General features: G+C 44.4%; 1 long non-coding RNA gene across 1 annotated transcript in view; it reads right to left on the reverse strand.

Moving 5' to 3' along the window:
• The window catches only part of LOC147691822 (uncharacterized), a 28639-nt gene extending 13147 nt beyond the window's left edge, over positions 1-15492 (reverse strand). Inside the window, exons 1-3 of the long non-coding RNA XR_015299966.1 lie at positions 15446-15492; positions 5602-5671; positions 3934-4004 (exon numbers count right to left, since the gene is read on the reverse strand). This is a non-coding gene — a long non-coding RNA (uncharacterized LOC147691822). The remainder of the gene's footprint in view (positions 1-3933; positions 4005-5601; positions 5672-15445) is intronic.
• Between the last annotated feature and the right edge of the window lie 2616 nt (positions 15493-18108).

Below are 18108 nucleotides of genomic sequence, written 5' to 3' on the forward strand. Positions count from 1 at the left end.
GAGGGAGAGTGATGGCAAAGGGAAAATAGCAGAAGGGAGATAAATAAAGAATGATGATAGAGAGGGAGGAAGAAGGAAGGAGAGAGAGCAGATGGAATAAGAGTCAAGAGTAAGAAGAAAGAGAGCAAAAACGAGAGAGAAAAGAGAAGAGAGTGCAGAATGGAGTCAGAGGGCAAGAAAGAGAAGGAGTGCAAGATGGAAATGTAGCACAATATGGGGAAGGAGATAGAAAGTTAAAGTAAGAGAGAGGGCAAAAGGGAGAGCAAGGGAGAGAAAGAAAAAGCATGATGTAAAGAGAGGGATGGAAGAAAGAAGGTGAGAGGGTAGATGAAGAAAAGCACAAGAGTATGAATATAAGATGGAGTGGCCAAAATAAAGAGAAATAAAGAAGGAATACAAGATAGCGACATAAGGAGCAGAGAAAGAAAGGAGAGAGATGGAAAGGGTATGCAAGAAGAAGAGAGGGGCAAAAGGTAAGAGCAACAGGGAGAGAGATAAAGATCGAAGGAATAGGAAGAGAGGGCAGGAGAGATAAGCATGATAGAAAAGGATGGAGAGAGCAAGCAGAAAGGAGAAAGGACGCAGGGCGCAAAGGGAGCAGCTTTTTTGCGCAGGCCAAAACCTAATGAGAACTGTAGTGTGAGTTTGGGTCGGCCCTCGTCATTCATTGTCTGGCTCCATAAATTGAGCCTAGCCATTGGACGAGGGGCCTGTCCGTCAATTTAAAGCAGACTCAGGGGCGTTCAAGATTCTTTGGCTTTTGCCGACAAAACGACGCCGGGAACGCCCCCGATTCTAGCCCGGCATTGCCGGGACCTGCCTTTGATGACGTATCAGGTTTCTTTGTCTGTGGCGGAACAAATTGCAGGTAAGCGATGGTGTCTTTTGTAATATAAATGACTGTCTCTTTTGAATGCCCCAGCTGAAATGTTTAATGACGTATTTTTTTTTGTTGTTCTCTGCAGGTATTTGGCGACGGCACAGTGGGGGTAACAATTTCCGGTCTGTATCCTTGGCTCGCTGTCTGTCTCCGTCTCCATGGTACAAGGGATTTCTTGCAGGTAAGAGATGGTATCTTTTAAGGACAGAGATGGAGAGTGAAGGCAGGAAGGAGATAATACGCAGGAGTAAGAAGAAAGGCAGAAGGTAAAGGAAGAGTAAGAAGTAGGGCATGAGCAAGGAGGGAGGGAGAGAGAGCAGATGGAAGAGGGTGCAGGAGAGAGGTATGGTAGAGAGAAAAGAAAGCATAAAAGAGATAGAGAGAAGAATGAAAGATAGGGAGGAAGAGGAACACGGAGAGTATTCGAAAAGAAGGAGAGTGCAGGACAGAGAAGCATGATAGATAGAAAAGGAGCAAGAAGAAAGGAGAGAGCAGATGGAATAGGGGGCAGGAAGAAGAAGGAAGAGAGCAGAAAGGAGAGATATATAGAGAAGAAAGAATAAAGAAGTAATTTTAAAAAAGAAGAGAGAGTGCAAAAAAAGAACGGAGTACGCAGAGAGGAGGTAAAAAGAAGATAGAGAAAGAGGAAGAGGGTGCAGGAGATAGAAGTATGATCGATAAGGAAGTAAAGAGGACGCAAGGTAATGGAGATCATGAGAGAGAACGTAGAAAGGGGAAAAGACTGCAGAATGGAGGCATAGGGCAAAAAATAGAAGGGGTGCAAGATGGAAAGCCAGAACAAGATAGGGAAGGAGATAGAAAGTGAAAGTCACAGAGTGCAAAAGGAAGAGCAGTGAAAGTCACAGAGTGCAAAAGGAAGAGCAAGGAAGAGAGAAAGCAGGAGTTAAAGGGAGGGTGTGCATGAGCAAGAAAGAATTAAGAAGGGAGCAGTTGGAAGAGGGGGCAAGAGGGAGAGTGATGGCAAAGGGAAAATAGCAGAAGGGAGATACAAAAATAATCATGATAGAGAGGGAGGAAGAAGGAAGGAGAGAGAGGAGATGGAATAGGGTGCAGGAGAGAGAAAAAAGCAAAAAGGAGAGAGAAGAGAGTGCAGAATGGAGTCAGAGGACAAGAAAGAGAAGGAGTGCAAGATGGAAATGGAGAACAACATAGGGAAGGAGATAGAAAGTGAAAGTAAAAGAGAGGGCAAAAGGGAGAGCAAAGGAGAGAGAAAATGCATGAGGTAAAGAGAGGGTGGGAAGGAGGGCATGAGCAAGAAATAAGTAAGAATGGAGCAGTTGGAAGAGGGTGCAAGAGGGAGATTGATGACAAAGAGAAAAGAGCAGAAAGGAGGGAGATAAAAAGAGAAGCATAAGAGGGAGAGTGATGGCAAAAGGAAAATAGCAGAAGGGAGATACAAAAAGAATCATGATAGAGAGGGAGGAAGAAGGAAGGAGAGAGAGGAGATGGAATAGGGTGCAGGAGAGAGCGATAAAAGAGCAAAAAGGAGAGAGAAGAGAGTGCAGAATGGAGTCAGGACAAGAAAGAGAAGGAGTGCAAGATGGAAATGGAGAACAACATAGGGAAGGAGATAGAAAGTGAAAGTAAAAGAGAGGGCAAAAGGGAGAGCAAAGGAGAGAGAAAATGCATGAGGTAAAGAGAGGGTGGGAAGGAGGGCATGAGCAAGAAATAAGTAAGTATGGAGCAGTTGGAAGAGGGTGCAAGAGGGATATTGATGACAAAGAGAAAAGAGCAGAAAGGAGGGAGATAAAAAGAGAAGCATAATCGAGTGGGAGCAAGAAGGAAAGAGAGAGCAGTTGAAATAGGGGGTAGTAGGGAGAAGGAGAGAGCAGAAAGGAGAGATATATATAGGAGAGCAATAAAGAGAGCAGGAGGGAACAGATTGTGATGGAAGAAAGAAGGTGAGTATAGATGAAAAAAAGCACAAGATTGTGAATGTAAGATGGAGTGGGCAAAATAAAGAGAAATAAAGAAGGAATACAAGATAGCAACATAAGGAGGAGAGAAAGAAAGGAGAGAGATGGAAAGAGTATGCAAGAAGAAGAGAGGGGCAAAAGGTAAGAGCATGCGGGAGAGAGATAAAGATAGGAATAGGAAAAGAGATGGCAGGAGAGATAAGCATGATAGAAAAGGGAGAGAGGAAGCAGAAAGGAGAAAGGACGCAGGAAATAGAGAGATAAAGAATAAATTCAAGAGACAGCTACATTTAGGAAGTAGAGAAAGAAAGGAGAGAAATGGAAAGGGTATGCAAGAAGAAGAGGGTCAAAAGGTAAGAGAGCAAGAGGGAGAGAGATAAAGATATAAGGAATAGGAAAAGAGAGGGAAGGAGAGATAAGCATAATAGATAAGTAGGGAGAGAGCAAGCATAAGTAGAGAGAGCAAGCTGAGACGCAAGCTAGAAAGAGCATCAGAGAGAAGGTAAGGAGGAGTAAAAGTGAGAGCAGAATAGAGTGAGTAAAAGAAAGTGCATGATAGAAAGAAAGAGAAGAGGGGAATACAGGAGAGAGTGTAGAAGAGAAAAGATGCAAAAGAGGGAGAGGAAAAAAAAGAAGGAAAGTAGGAGAAAGTGAGGAAAGAATAGAGCAGGAGTAAATAAAATAGAACGACTGCTGGCAAAATCATGAAGGAGATGCAGAGTAAATGCAAGAGAGAGGAAAGGCAAGAATGCAAAATTGAAAGGGAAGGCAAGAGAAAGAGATGTATATATGTTGCATGTGCTGTCTCAGTATCTAATCATTTGCTCATCTCCAAACTAAATCAAATGTTGTTTATGAGGCAAACTTTTGTGTATATCCAGCAAAGAATGCCCAGTACAGACAGAAAGAACAAAGTCTTAGTTATAAGTTTTCCTTTACCTTTGACCTCTCTCCTGATTACGACCTCACCAGTGCTGCTTTCATCTCCAAACTAAATTAAATGTTGTTTATGAGGCAAACTTTTGTGTATAACTATCTAGCAAAGAATGCCCAGTACAGACAGGAAGTACTACCCAAAAATGTCTAAAGTAAAATAAGTTTTAAGTATTAACGTACCGTGTTGAATGAACGAATTTGAAAGATGTGTCCTCGATGGGGCAGTTGCACCAAATGGCAAATTTTTTGTCCTGTAAAAGTAAAATATACTGTTAGCAAAAGTTTGAAAAGAGTGAGGACATTTGTGTGAAGTATATTAGAAGTTGTAAATAGAGAATTAGAAGCAGTATGTATTATAGAGTAACTAGTATAGTAGTAAAGACTATAAAGTAGCAAGGTGGAAAGAGATAGAGGTCAGGAAGAAGAGAGAGATGGATAGAAAGAGGGGAGGATAGGCAAAAAGAAAAGGAGTGAACATAAAAAAGGAGAAGGATGATGAACCGTGCAAGTTAAAAAGAAGCTTGATATGGAGAGAACGCAAAGAAGTGAAAAGACAACAAAAATAAAGACAAAAATAAAGAAGTAAGAGAGTGCAGGAAATCGAAGTATGATAGATAAAGAGTGAAGCATAATAGAGAGGGAGCAAGAAGGAAGGAGAGAGCAGCTGGTAATTGAAAAAAGGAAGAGAGAGTGCAAGAGAGAACATGAGGAACTTGTTTTTGACAAAAGAATGTGAAAACGGGTATATAAAGAAGAAAACCACAAGAGTGTGAAAGTAAGATGGGTAGAGTGTGCAAAATTGAGAGAAATAAAGAAGGAATACAAAAGAGCGAGATATAAGGAGAGAAAGAAGGAGTGGTGGAAAGTGTCTGGAAGAAGAGAGGGGCAAAAGGTTAAGATATCAAGAGAGTGAGAGAAATAAAGATAGAAGGAATAGGAAAAGAGAAGGTAAAAGAGATAAGCATAATAGATAAGTCGGAAAATAGCAAGCAGAAGGGGGAGGACGCAAAAAATAGAGAGCAGGAGAGAGAAGAAAAGGATGGGTAAAAGTGAGAGCTGAATAGAGATGGAGTAAAAGAAAGTGTGCATGATAGAAGGGAAGAAGATTAAAACAGGAGAGAGAAGGTATAAGAGAGGGCATGAAAAAAAGAGGGAGAAGAGAAGAAGAAAGAAAGTAGGTGTAATAGTGAGGGAAGAATAGAGCAGGAGTAAATAAAAGAGAAAGACTGATGGCAAAATGGGAAAGGAGATGCAGAGTAAATGCAAAAGAGATAAAGGCAAAAATGCAAAATTGAAATGGAAGTCAAGAGAGTGAAATGTATGTATGTTGCATGTGCTAGCTTAGTATGTAAGCATTTGCTGCCGGGACCTGTAAAGAAGGTGGGGATGAATATATAGGGTGAGGGCAGAAGAGTGAGGATGCAGGAGAGAGAAGGAGAGCAAAAGAAAGAGAAAGTCGGAGAAAAGGAGAGAAGAATAATGCGAGAGTGAAAGAAAGGACATTGAATGTAAAATTGTGAAGGAGATGCAGAGTAAATGCAGAAGAGAGACATAAGGAAAGGCAAGAAAGAAATTGAAAGGGAAGGCAGGAAATAAAGAGATCTATGTATATTGCGTGTGGTAAATGAGTCAAAGCATTCCCTACAGGGACCTGTAAAAAAAGTGTTTGTTATAAGTTTTACTTCTCTGTTGATTACAACTTTACCAGTGGCGCTCTTGTAGAAAAGCATAAGATGTGCTTTATGAGCGAAATTTTGTGTATAAGTATACAGCAAAGAATGCTTAGTACAAACAGCAATTATTAAAAAACGAAATGTATTAAGTAAAATAAATAAAGTATTAACATACCGTGTTTATATAACGAATTTCAAATTGTGTAGTCGATGGGTCAGTTGCAACAAACGTGTACTTTTTTACCCTACAAAACAAAAATAGCATTAGCAAAATATTATGAGTGCAGGCAAAAAAAGCAGTGATTTTCTCATTCAAACTGTGCAAATTGAATCTTAGCTAAAGCTTTGCGTATTAGCGATTAATGCGTTCTAATGTAATAGTATGGCAATTATTTGCGTCACGTTACTGGTTTGTATGTGCCTTTAAAAATATAGAAATCCGCGCATGCACGTTGTGAAAAAAAAAGAAGGAATGTTGTCAGTGTTTTATTTAATTTCTCGCATCGTGCAAAGCAGTTTGTGAACTAAAGTTGTAACTGAACATATATATATATATATATATATATATATATATATATATATATATATATATATATATATGTGTGAAAGATTAGTCTTACCTAAATCACTGAAATAGATTAACAAAAAACATGGTGAATTTGGCCAAATGTATATACAACACAATTGAATTGTAAAGTGATACGTATTCTTACTGCAAATTAGTTTTACAGAAAGGCATACTTACATGCGCAAACATTTTCATCCTAAATGCACAGTTTGCAAACATTTATATCGTAAATGTACCTATTGGCGATGTATGAAAAAGAACTCAAAGGCATTAAACAAAAACATGGGGAAATTGGGCAAATGTATATGCAAGACAATTTAAATCTACAGTGATACGTATTATTACTGATTTGTTTGCGCGTATAAAAACTGTAAAATGTGCTCGTAATACCGCTGCTCAAAAGAACAGATTACTTTCACAGAAAGGCCTGAACTTACATGCGCAAACATTTTCATCCTAAATGCAGTTTGCCCATGCATAACTTTGCACTGAAAGTCGTCGTGTGTCACCTTATCCTAACTGTTCTTTATGCTCTCAGTAAATGTAACGGGCCTTCATGCTCTGACTAAATCTAGTGTTGCGACAAACACATGCTTGTGCTCATCTAACTCTCAGCCCTACGATTTGAGCATATTAAATTAAAAAGGGGACAAATTACTTTCACAGAAAGGGCTAAACTTACCTGCGCAAACATTTTCCTCCTTTATGCAGTTTGCCGATGTATAACTTTGTACTGAAAGTCGTCGTGTCTCACCTTATCCTAACTGTTCTTTATGCTCTAAGTAAATGTAACGGGCCTTCATGCTCTGACTAAATCTAGTGTTGCGACAAACACATGCTTGTGCTCATCTAACTCTCAGCCCTACGATTTGAGCATATTAAATAAAAAAGGGGACAAATTACTTTCACAGAAAGGGCTAAACTTACATGCGCAAACATTTTCCTCCTTTATGCAGTTTGCCGATGTATAACTTTGCACTGAAAGTCGTCGTGTCTCACCTTATCCTAACTGTTCTTTATGCTCTCAGTAAATGTAACGGGCCTTCATGCAATGACTAAATTTAGTGTTGCGACAAACACATGCTTGTGCCCATCTAACTCTCAGCCCTACGATTTGAGCATATGAAATAAAATCTGGCATCGCACAAACAAGGCACCCAAAATGTACATAATGACGAATTGCATTAAACAGCAAGGCCTTACAAAGTAAGCATGTGTTCGAATTTTCAAAGGCCATGAATAAAGTAGACATGCGCAAACATTTAAATCGTAAATCTACCTACATTTTTCTCCTAAATGCAGTTTTCCGATGTATAACTTTGCATTGAAACTCGTCGGTCTCACCTTATCCTAACTTCTTTATGCTCTCAGTATAAAATCTGGGACAAATGACTTTCACAGAAAGGGCGAAACTTACATGCGCAAACATTTTCCTCCTAAATGCAGTTTGCCGATGTATAACTTTGCACTGAAAGTCGTCGTGTCTCACCTTATCCTAACTGTTCTTTATGCTCTCAGTAAATGTAACGGGCCTTCATGCTCTGACTAAATCTAGTGTTGCGACAAACACATGCTTGTGCTCATCTAACTCTCAGCCCTACGATTTGAGCATATGAACTAAAAAAGGGGACAAATGGAAAGGGGCGACCACTCGGTCCCCCCGAACGTATGGATGAGTGCCTCGATCCCCCCGGGAAGCCATTTTTGGGCGGGAGGCGCGTCTCGGCTGGTATGCCCGAAGCGGCGTAGCCGGGGCGCGCTTTTTCCCGCCCTAGAGTGGGCTGGCCTAGACACCGACGCAGCCAGCCACGCCCCCGGGGCGGGCAGGGGCGGGTTCTCGCCCGCCCTGAAGACGGATAAAAGAAGGCGCAAGACCAGAAGACGTCCTCTTGTTCTTGTGCTCCGAAGCTGCACCTCCTCGCTACACGTGAGCTCGGGACGGAACGAAGAGCCAATTTTGAGCGTTTTGATCCTTTTCTTTGTCTTCCAGATACTTCCTCGGAGAGATGCCCAAGAAAGGCGCAAAGAGAATGACGACCGACCAGATGGTGCGGGCCCTTTGCAAAGAGGTGTCCGACATAAAGAAACGGTTGGCGGAGCGAGATGGGGAGGAGGGTTCGGGCCCTGCGCCGGCTGGAGGGAGACCTAAGAGGCCGAGAAGGGTTCCAGCCGGTGGAGACGTCCCGGTTCCCTCTGCCCCGCTCGAGGCGCCGACCCCAGTACCGGTCGAGGGGAATCCAATCCCCGTTGTCGTCACCCCGACACCCAAGGAAGACATGCCCCCCGAGCTGGCAGCACAGCTAGCAGCATGGTTGGGGGATAGCAGTGATGGCGCCACGGCTGCCGAGGCACAAGCGCTGATAAAAGGGCTTCGTGAGAAGAAAGAGGCAGCTAGAGTGGTTGCACCGTTGGCGGTGATAGACAAGCCGCAAGCGGCAGAAGCTGCGTCCAGTTCAGGTAAGCGGCCATTGCCGATTGCACGGGACGAGTCAGCACCCTCTCGTAGAGAGAGATTGGGACAACATGTGCCCTTAGCGATAAAGGAAAAGATCTGGGCAGGGGAATACGTGAATATTTTTTCCTTGCTTGTTGATCATTATGATGTGGAGCATGTAAAAAGTCAGAAGGACCTAATGCATCCGAGTGTTTGGCGCGCAAAAATGGCCGCCTTTAAGGTAAATGAGAATATTGGTAACTGGGGCAATGCGTGGGGTATTTTTACATCGATTTTGGGGGAACGTAGGCCCGAGTTGCTTCCTGAGTTTCCCGTTTACCAATCAAGAATTATGGGTTACTCGACAGCGTATCAAGGTAACCATTGGTTTTGTTATGATAACCTGTTCAGGAAAGAAAAAGAACATAACAAGAGTTTAACCTGGGATTGTTACGATTCTTTAACATGGGACAAAATGAAAGAATCGGGAATGTTAAGAATGCCATTGGTTGGGAGCAATGTTGTTGATTACTCCCGCCAAAATGTGGGGTCGCCCTTTCGACCAAGTACGAGCACCGACGACCAGTCGAGGCCCGCAGGCAATACAGGGAAAAAAGGTTTCTGTTATAACTTCAACAGAGGGAAATGTACCAGGCCTCCGGGATCATGTAAATTTAGACACGAATGTAGTACGTGTGGGTCATCCCATCCTGAGTCATCGTGCAGAGCCAGAACGGGTGAGAATGGGGGTAAGGGAGGCGCCAAACAGGTCTAATCTAGGCCGAGGGGCGCCGTTACCAACTCCGATTGATACCTTGGCAATGATTCCCTGGCTCAGCGAATACCCGGATCGGACTTCTGCCGGGGTGCTGCGGAACGGTTTTACACATGGTTTCCGCATCCCGGTAGGGGACTTTCAGGGTGTAGGGATGTGCAAAAATCAACTTTCCGTTTTACAACATACATCTGTAGTGCAAGAGAAAATTCAGAAAGAGGTTAGCCGGGGACGGGTCGCCGGCCCGTTTAGTGTACCCCCGGTACCGGATTTCGTTTGTTCTCCGTTAGGGGTGGTCCCCAAGAAGGACCCAGGTGAGTTTCGATTGATTCATAATCTGTCTGCTCCACATGGTCTTTCGGTGAACGACGCAATTGATCCGGAAGTTTGTTCGGTGCGATACGCATCTTTTGATGAGGCAGTAGCCATCTTGAATCGCCTGGGGCCCGGGACGTTGATGGCGAAATCTGATATCGAGTCAGCGTTCCGGTTGCTCCCGGTACACCCAGACGATCAGCGTCTTTTGGGATTCGGGTTCCAGGGATCATTTTACATGGATAGGTGTATGCCAATGGGATGCTCTATATCATGTGCTTATTTTGAACAATTCAGTACTTTCCTGCAATGGGTGTTCACTAAGAAAACGGGTTTTCGAAATGTAATGCACTACCTTGACGACTTTTTGTTCCTTGGTCCCGCCCGAACTCCCGAATGTGCCCAGGCCTTAGATGAATTCTGTGTATTGATGAGTCAATTTGGCGTGCCGTTGGCACCGGGAAAAACTATGGGTCCCACGACTTGCCTCGAGTTTTTGGGGATCGAGTTGGACTCAGGGGAGGGGTGTTTCCGTTTACCAGCTAACAAAGTGTTGAAATTCAGGACAGCCCTCCGAGTATGTTTGAATACACCTAAGGTTACACTGCATCAGTTGCAACAATTAGTGGGAAAGTTGAACTTTGCCTTGAGGGTAATCCCAATGGCTCGCCCCTTTTCCCGCTCCATTGCCCAAGCGATGGTTGGCCTGAAGGAGGGTCATCATCGCACGAGGTTATCGGCTGAGGTCCGCCAGGACATGCGGATATGGTTAGCATTCTTGGCGGACTTCAATGGCCGAGTCGTCTGGAACAAGCCAGCCGTGTCCTCAGAAGAGCTTGGGCTATGGACAGATTCAGCAGGAAGCATAGGTTTTGGCGCCATCTTCGGCACGAACTGGTCTGCTCAAAGATGGCCCCTATGGTGGCACGAGAAGGGGCTAACGAGTAATATTGCTTTCCTTGAATTATTTCCCATTCTCGTGGCCCTGAGAACCTGGCCAGAAGGTTTCAGAGATCATTCTGTCGTTTTTTGGTCCGACAATATGACCGTGGTAGAATGCATCAATAGTCAGTCAGCCCATTGTAAATTGATTTTGAGGCTGCTCAAAGAAATTGTCCTACTATGTATGCAACTGAACGTGGTATTCAGAGCAAAACATGTCCCAGGGGTGATGAATCAGGCTGCTGACGCACTGTCTCGTTTTCAAATGCAGGCTTTCTCGGGTTTCCTTCCTTCAGCGGACCCGGAGCCGGCACCCTTCCCCGAAGCTCTCTGGTCTCTCGGTGCCCCGAACTTCGTCACCTCGTGGGAGAGAGTCTAGCACCCAGGACAAGGAAGGCATACGAAGGGGCGTTCCAGGCCTATTTAGCCTTTTTAGGGGCAGAGAGAGGGGGTCTGTGGGGTCAGGAAGAGTGGGTAGTACTCTTTCTGATGTCTTTACATAGGGCTGGGAAATCGGTGGCTACGGCCCAAAGGCATCGTGCCGCCATTTCCTTTGTTGCCAGGGCCCATGGCATCCTGGACCCAACAGCGTCTTTCACAGTACAGAAAGCGCTGCGGGGGTGGCAACGCCTAGAGGGTCGCAGAGTAGACGTGAGGCGACCGATAGGTCTAGACAGGTTGTCCCAGTTACTGGACACACTCCCTACCACATGCTCGTCCCCTTTTGAGACCTGTTTGTTCCGGACTGCATTTACGCTGGCGTTTCACGGGGCTATGAGAGTTAGTGAGCTGGTTGCAAGGAACAAACAGGATGTGACGGGGGGCTTGTGCAGGGAGCATGTTCAGATCAGGGGGAATGCGATGATTGTCTCCTTTCTCAGGTCTAAGACTGACCAAGATGGGAGAGGGGACTGCACGATCATTCGCAGGGACCCCGAGTCATCCATGTGTCCGGTACAGTGCGTAGAAGATTACCTAGCACAGAGAGTGGCATCATGGGGGGGGACATTGTTGAGGCATGCAGACGCCACCCCGCTGACGAGGTTTCAGTTTCAACGGGTGCTTGCAATGGCCATTTCCGCAGCGGGCTTGGACCCGGGCGAATTTGGGACCCACTCCTTTCGTATAGGGGCTGCCACTGAAGCTACAGCCAGGGGTCTTAATGTAGAACAAGTGAAACGTGTGGGGCGCTGGTCCTCCAATTGTTATAAGAGGTACGTGCGATTGCACATGTTGTGAAGCTGTAATCATGTACTCACGCCTCTTGTCTTTTGTTTGTTTTCAGTTGCGCAAGCCTACGCGGCAGGGCAGACTGAGCAGTCGACCCAACACCAGGCCAGCGGTCGCACGTCACCGGCTGTGAGGAAGGAGGTGTGGGTCGTGGGCCACTCATACGTGAGACGGGCCGCAGACGTATTCAAAGCAGGTGACATGTTTCACGTACCTGGGGAATACGGGTACAGAGTGTCCTTCTACGGAAGGGGCGGTCTCTGTATTGACCAGTTTCAGGAATTTTTTGAGGGCTTGTTAGAGCGGATGAGGTCACCGCCGTCCATAGTCATAGTGCATTTAGGGGGCAATGATTTGGTCACCACCGGTAGACGACTTCTCCTGGAGGCTATGCTTTCCACGGTAAGTTGGTTAGCGAGGAGAGTTCCGGGGTGCCTGATTGCGTGGTCTCATATGATCCCACGTAAAGTGTGGCGGGGGGCTATCTCGATCCCTGCTTTGAATCATTCTGTTAAAAAATTGAATAACAAAGTGAGTAGGTTGTTCCGTTCCAAGACATTGCATTCGATCTCGCATAATTGTATTAATGATGACAGTATGTATCTGGGGGATGGTGTGCATTTGTCGAGGGCGGGGAATGAGTTACTCATAGGAGACTTCCTAGCCTGGTTAAAATCTTTAAAACATGACCTTTAGGTAGGAGTTTTGTGGGGGGTCCGGATAGCCGGTCAACTATCCGGACCTGTGGCGGTAAGGTCATGATCGGTGAGCACTAATTGGTAGATCCCTATGAGTGGGCGTCACCCAACACGGATGGGAGCGCTCGGGAGAGGTGGCCATTGGCCCCTCAGTGGGGAGGCGGTCCCGTCTAAGGGCGGGTCGCCGGAAGTAAAGGAAAGGCGGTCAAGGCCCCTTCCTTTGTAGGAGGGGTTACAGCCCCCTCCTGGGGAATTTCCCGGGGCCAGTGTCATCTGCGACGGCAGATGCGGTAAGTTGTGTGGGGTGGGGAGAGGTCAACGATACCTTATAGATACCACACACAAGTGTTCGAACGACCTTTAAATGGCGTCGAGTCTTAAGTGCCCCCGTCAAGTCAAGGGAAATTGTTAGTAGTTGCACTTGAGGTAAGCCCCTGTGCCATCGCCCCTCCTAAGTGGGAGGGGTAAGTCTGGTTAGGGATCTTGACACCGGTTATGACCTTGCCGTTGGCCCTTAAACGTTAGGATGTACAATTTCAGTGTTCTTAGAGAATGTTTTGGTAGGATGCTAGTTCGGCTAGGAGAACCTCTGTATTAGAGATTATGTTAAGGTTAGCCAAACATCGTAATGTGATAATGAAATTGTACATAACATGAAAACGTTTAATGTTTTAATTTTTTGTTTTAATAAATACGGCCGGGATGGTCACTCCATCCCACATCCAAAAACTTAAAGAACTGTTTCCGGTTTCCCTCCTCTTTGGGGATTGTGTTGAGAGGGGGTGGCGGGTATCTCAGCCATATGGAAAGGGGCGACCACTCGGTCCCCCCGAACGTATGGATGAGTGCCTCGATCCCCCCGGGAAGCCATTTTTGGGCGGGAGGCGCGTCTCGGCTGGTATGCCCGAAGCGGCGTAGCCGGGGCGCGCTTTTTCCCGCCCTAGAGTGGGCTGGCCTAGACACCGACGCAGCCAGCCACGCCCCCGGGGCGGGCAGGGGCGGGTTCTCGCCCGCCCTGAAGACGGATAAAAGAAGGCGCAAGACCAGAAGACGTCCTCTTGTTCTTGTGCTCCGAAGCTGCACCTCCTCGCTACACGTGAGCTCGGGACGGAACGAAGAGCCAATTTTGACCCACCCACCAGCCCCTGAGGACAGCAAAGTTGTTGTGCAATAAAGTGAATTGATAAGTTTGTTTTTCCGTTTCGTTTACAGGCTGTAACAGTATCAGTTTGTGGTTAATCATAATAAAGTATGGTGAATATCGTTTAGGTTGTTACGATTAAAATAATTTGATGTAGTGTTGCATTTCTAGCATGTTCTTTTCGGTCGTAGCGACCAATGTTTTCATAGGTTTAAGAATTGTCGTATTTATTTTTTGGTAGGCGGTAAGGTCATGATCGGTGAGCACTAATTGGTAGATCCCTATGAGTGGGCGTCACCCAACACGGATGGGAGCGCTCGGGAGAGGTGGCCATTGGCCCCTCAGTGGGGAGGCGGTCCCGTCTAAGGGCGGGTCGCCGGAAGTAAAGGAAAGGCGGTCAAGGCCCCTTCCTTTGTAGGAGGGGTTACAGCCCCCTCCTGGGGAATTTCCCGGGGCCAGTGTCATCTGCGACGGCAGATGCGGTAAGTTGTGTGGGGTGGGGAGAGGTCAACGATACCTTATAGATACCACACACAAGTGTTCGAACGACCTTTAAATGGCGTCGAGTCTTAAGTGCCCCCGTCAAGTCAAGGGAAATTGTTAGTAGTTGCACTTGAGGTAAGCCCCTGTGCCATCGCCCCTCCTAAGTGGGAGGGGTAAGTCTGGTTAGGGATCTTGACACCGGTTATGACCTTGCCGTTGGCCCTTAAACGTTAGGATGTACAATTTCAGTGTTCTTAGAGAATGTTTTGGTAGGATGCTAGTTCGGCTAGGAGAACCTCTGTATTAGAGATTATGTTAAGGTTAGCCAAACATCGTAATGTGATAATGAAATTGTACATAACATGAAAACGTTTAATGTTTTAATTTTTTGTTTTAATAAATACGGCCGGGATGGTCACTCCATCCCACATCCAAAAACTTTAAGAACTGTTTCCGGTTTCCCTCCTCTTTGGGGATTGTGTTGAGAGGGGGTGGCGGGTATCTCAGCCATATTACTTTCACAGAAAGGGCTAAACTTACCTGCGCAAACATTTTCCTCCTAAATGCAGTTTGCCGATGTATAAGTTAGCCCTGAAAGTCGTCGTGTCTCACCTTATCCTAACTGTTCTTTATGCTCTCAGTAAATGTAACGGGCCTTCATGCTGTGACTAAATCGAGTGTTGCGACAAACACATGCTTGTGTTCAGTTAACTCAGCTCGACAATTTGAGCATATGAAATAAAATCTGGCATCGCACAAACAAGGCATCCCAAATGTACATAATGACGAATTGGATTAAACAGCAAGGCCTTACAAAGTAAGCATGTGTTCGAATTTTCAAAGGCCATCAATAAAGTAGACATGCGCAAACATTTATATCGTAAATCTACCTACATTTTCCTCCTACATGCACAGTTTGCCGATGTATAACTTTGCACTGAAAGTCGTCGGTCTCACCTTATCCTAACTGTTCTTTATGCTCTCAGTAAATGTAACAGGCCTTCATGCTTTGACTAAATCTAGTGTTGCGACAAATACATGCTTGTGGTCAGCTAACTCAGCCCCACGATTTCTGCATATTAAATAAAATGTGGCATCGCACAAACAAGGCATCCAAAATGTACATAATGGCGAATTTGAATAAACAGAGGTCCTTACAATGTAAGCATTTGTTTGAATTTGAAAAGTTCATGAATAAAGGAGACATGCGACAACATTTATATCGTAAATGTACCTATTGGCAATGTACCAAAAAGAACTCAAACGCATTAAACAAAAACATGGTGAAATTGGACAAACGTATAGGCAACAAAATTTAATTCTAAAGTGATTCATATTATTACTGCTTTGTTGCGCGTGTAAAACTGAAAATTGTGGTCGTAATACCGCAGCTCAAAAGGACAAATTACTTTCACAGACAGGAAGGAACTTACAGTTTATGTCGAAAGGCTCCAGTCCGCTGTCTCGAAGTATACCTCCTGAGATCGGTCGAGAAATCCAGAGGCTCCAGTCCACTGTCACGAAGTATACCTTCTGAGCTCGCTCGAAGAAATGTTTCTTTCCGTGGCTGTAGTCCTTTACATACTGTGGAAGACAAAAAAAAACGCAGTTAGTTCATTAAATAACAAAAGACTTGCAAAGTTTGTTGTTAAGAACATGTAGGTGAGATGTTGTTTAGGATGTTGCTGTCTCGACATATGTAAATTGCCGATAGGAGGCTGTCTGGCCGAATGAAAAGGTCGTGGATGCTGTGACTCGTTAGAGTACTTAGTGGCTATGTGCGACTTTTGCCGATCTTGAATATCAAAGCTTAGTGGTAGACGAGTTGGCGCCACGCTGCCTGCAAATACAAAAAGAAGTGCTGGTGAATATCATTTTGTTAAAGTAGAAAAACACGATAGCTCTTTGCAATAATTCCCTACACAGAAAGCACACGATCTAAAATAACTATTAAAGTAAGCATAATAGAATTACGACACCACGCCGCCGACATATTCCTGCAAATAAAGGGAAAGAAAAGAAGTTAGAAATTACTTTTGAAACGTAACAAAACACTCCGGGTATTCGAAAGTGACAGTAATTGTTTAGTTACAAAAAACATCGCTTACCTGCAAGTCGTCACGCCACGGATGAGACCCGACACGGAAACACTAGAGAGAACAGGCCAAAAAAGAAACATCAGAAGAACATAAACGAAATAGCCCGAAAACCTGTTACGTTAAATCTACAACACCTGTAAGAAAATACAAATTACATTTGAATCTATCTACACCGAGTCGCACTAAGACATGACCACAGCGCTTACCTTAAAGTTGTTCGTCCACGGGGAAGGAAACCCGACACGTCACGGCAGGCTACACGGAAACACTAGAGAGAACAGCCCAAAAAAGAAACATTAAAAGAATATAAACCAAAAAGGCTGAACACCTGTAAAAGAAATACTAATTACATTACAATTTAAATCGCGTACCTGAAATTCCTTGGACCAAGGAGACGGAGACAGACAGCCAAAGATCCCATGACAAAATGGCGACCGGAAATCGTTCCCACGCCGCCGCCGTTCAATTCCTGCAAAGAAAGGAAGATACATAAACTCAAAAATACCTTTTCCATGTTAAAAAACTCCCGGGCATTGAAAAGGGACAGTCATTTGTTACAAAACACAACATGGCTTACCTGCAAGTCGTCATGCCACGAATGAGCCCCTACACAAAAACACAAAAGAGAACAGTCCCAAAAAAGAAATACATTACAATATAAACAAAACAGGCTGAACACATCAAAGAAATTACAATGACATAAAAAAGTAAATTACACAACACACCATCGCTTACGTGCAAGTCGTCACGCCATGGAGGAGACCCGACACGGAAACATTAGAGAGAACAGGCCCAAAATATATAAGACCAATAGGAAAAACACTTGTAAACAAAATAAGTATTAGATGAAAATGTAAATTGCGTACCCGACACAAAAACACTATTACAAAACACACAATCGCTTACCTGCAAGTCGTCACGCAACGGAGGAGACCCGACACAAAAACACTAGAGAGAACAGGCCCAAAAAATAAATACATTACAATATAAACAAAATACACTGAACACATCTAAAATAAATTACAATGACATACAAATGCCAATCGCATACCTGAAATCCACCGTACCACGGAGACAGACACCAAGCGAGCCAAGAATCCAAAGACAAAATGGCGACCGGAAACCGTGACCACGCAGCACCGCCGAAAAATACCTGCAAAGAAAGTTAGAAAAATTAATTCTAAAAAACGCTTTTCAAAGTTACAAAAACTCACAGTTATTAAAAAGAGACTGTCAGTTATTAATTCCAAAACACACCATCGCTTACTTGCAAGTCGTCACGCCACGAAGGAGACCCGACACAAAAACACTAGAGAGAACAGGCCCCAAAAATAAATACATAACAATATAAACAAAATAGACTGAATACATATAAAATAAAGTACAATGACATAAAAATGTAAATTAAAAAACACACCATCGCTTACCTGCAAGTCGTCACGCCACGGAGGAGACCCGACACGGAAACATTAGAGAGAACAAGCGCAAAATATATAAAACAAATAGGCTAAAGACTGTAAAACACATAAAACATATTACAATTATATACAAATTAAACGCGTACCTGAAATCCATCGTACCACGAAGCCAGACACCGAGCGCAAAATGGCGACCGGAAACCGCGACCACGCCCACATCCCGGGACCACGCAGCGACGCCGAAAAATACCTGCAAAAGAAGTGAGATAAAATTCTTTCTAAAACACGTTGCAAAGTTATAAAAAGTAGAACACATAAAACATATTACAATTACATACAAATTTAAATCGCGTACCTGAAATCCATCGTACCACGAAGCCAGACACCGAGCGCAAAATGGCGACCGGAAACCGCGACCACGCCCACATCCCGGGACCACGCAGCGACGCCGAAAAAAACCTGCAACGAAAGTGAGATAAATTAATTCTAAAAAAAGCTTTACAAAGTTACAAAAACTCACAGTCATTAAAAAGAGACAGCCATTTATTAATTACAACACACACCATCGCTTACCTGCAA

The sequence above is a fragment of the Lissotriton vulgaris genome, chromosome 9 (genome assembly GCF_964263255.1).
Source record: "Lissotriton vulgaris chromosome 9, aLisVul1.2, whole genome shotgun sequence".
Taxonomy (NCBI): Eukaryota; Metazoa; Chordata; class Amphibia; order Caudata; family Salamandridae; genus Lissotriton; species Lissotriton vulgaris.